This window comes from Tamandua tetradactyla, chromosome 4, assembly GCF_023851605.1.
Source record: "Tamandua tetradactyla isolate mTamTet1 chromosome 4, mTamTet1.pri, whole genome shotgun sequence".
Taxonomy (NCBI): domain Eukaryota; kingdom Metazoa; phylum Chordata; class Mammalia; order Pilosa; family Myrmecophagidae; genus Tamandua; species Tamandua tetradactyla.
Window position 1 is genome coordinate 37,893,374 of NC_135330.1, and position 2,196 is coordinate 37,895,569.

Sequence of the window (2,196 nt, forward strand, 5' to 3'; positions counted from 1 at the left end):
GATTACTCTCCAGAGTGGAACCAGGGAGCAGCTTCAACAATCCAAATTAGTCTGTTATAAAGTCATCACAAACATTCCTTGCTTTTAGCCAAAAAAAAAAAAATTGTTTTTGAAACAATAAAACAAAAATGAGTACTGCTCACTAGTATTAACTAGTTAACTCCCCAAATTAACTAGTATGGGGGGGGCAGGAAAGCCATACCTATGGGCCTTGTTTCACATGAGTACATATGGGTGGGTGGTGGGCAGTTGTCATTATTGCAAAAACAAATTTAAATTTTTAATCTTTAGTTTGATTTAACCATTGCTTTTAGTATGATGCCGACACCAGCTCTGCAGAAAGGGCTCTGGAGAGCTGTGCCTATCAGCACACCTGTGGCTCTTCTTGGGTTCTGGAGGCTCCAGGGCAGCCAATATTGCTTCGTCAAATGCATTCTTTAGGCCTTTCTGTGTGATTGCAGAATACTCCACATATTTGACAGCCTTCAGGTCACGGGCCAGCTTTTCAGCAGTCTCCGGAGTGACAGGCTTCTGTTTGTTCTTGGCAAGTTTTGCAATAGTACAGGGGTCATCTCTGAGATCAATTTGGGTCCCAACACGCAACAAAGGAGTCTTTAGATAGTGGGGACATCTCACATATGTAGCTTTCTTTCACATTCTCAAATGAGGACAGCGATTCCACTAAACAGTCTACAAAGACATCTGTTTATGGATAACTCAGTGGTTGTAATCTTGCACAATCCTCTTGCCTTGCAGTATCAAAAAGTCCGGGAGTATATGGCTCTCCACCAATCCTAACAGTGACTGTATAGCTGTCAAAAATAGTTGGTACATATTCTGATGGAAATTTGTTTGTTGTATAAGATATCAGGGGACATGTTTTACCAACAGCACCATCACCCACAACAATGCATTTAATTATTTGCATTGCTGAAACAGTTTTGTATCCACTTGAAATTTCAAATGCACCATTGATCTCATCATTGCTTTCATCTTTTGGCAACTGTGATTTATGCCGTTATGAACATCAGTGTACAAGTAATTGTTCAAGTCTCTGTTTTCAATTCTTTTATATCTATACCTAGAAGTGGGATTGCCAGTTCATATGGTAATTCTATACATAATTTAGTGAGGAACCACCAAACTGTCTTTCACAGAGGCTGCACGATTTTACATTCCCACTAGCAATGAATGAGTGTTCCTATTTCTCTATGTCCTCTCCAACACTTGTAATTTTCTGTTTTTTTTTAATAGTAGCCATTCTAGTTGGTGTGAAATGGTATCTAGTTGTGATTTTAATTTCCATTTCCCTAATGCTAAGGATGTTGACAATCTTCTCATGTGCTTTTTGGTCATTTGTATATATTATTTGGAGAAATGTCTATTCAAGTCTCTTGCCCATTTTTAAATTGGGTTGTTTGTCTTTTTATTGTTGAGTTGTGGGATTTCTTATATATTATTAATAATAAGCCTTCATCAGATATGTGGCTTCCAAATATTATCTCCTATTGATTAGATTGTCTTTTACCTTTTATGATAAATTCCTATGATGCACAAAAGTTTTTAATTTTGATGAGGTCCCATTTATCTGCTTTTTCTTTTATTGCTTGTGCTTTGACTGTAGAGTCTAAGAAACCATTTCTAACATAAGACTTGAAGAGGGTTCCCTACATTTTCTTCTAGATGTTTTACAGTCCTGGTTCTTATGTTTAGGTCTTTAATCCATTTTGAGTTAATTTTTGTATATGATGTGAGATGGGAGTCCTTTTTTATTCCTTTGCATATGAACATCCAATTCTCTCAGCACCATTTGTAAAAAAGACTATTCTTTCACAATTGAGTAGTCTTAGCAGTCTTGTTAAAATCAATTGGCCATAGATGTGAAGGTCTGTTTCTGAACTCTCGATTTGAGTCCATTGGTCTACGTATTTATTCTTGCACCAGTACCACATCCTGTTTTTCCCAGTGTAACTTTGTAGTATGTCTTAAGATCAGGAAGTATGTCTTCTAACTTCATTCTTCTTTTTCAAGATGATTTTGGCTATATGGGATTACTTATGCTTCAAATAAATCTGAAAGTATGCTTTTCCATTTCTGCAAGGAAGGCTGTCAGAATTTTGATTGAGATAGTTTTGTATCTGTAAACCATTTGGGGTAGAATTGACAACTTAATTTTTAGTCTTCCAATCCATGAGC

At 36.6% G+C, this 2,196-nt stretch overlaps 1 pseudogene; it reads right to left on the minus strand.

The window, feature by feature from the left end:
- Positions 1–297: 297 nt before the first annotated feature.
- On the minus strand, positions 298–928 carry LOC143680211 (cell division control protein 42 homolog pseudogene; annotated as a pseudogene).
- Between the last annotated feature and the right edge of the window lie 1,268 nt (positions 929–2,196).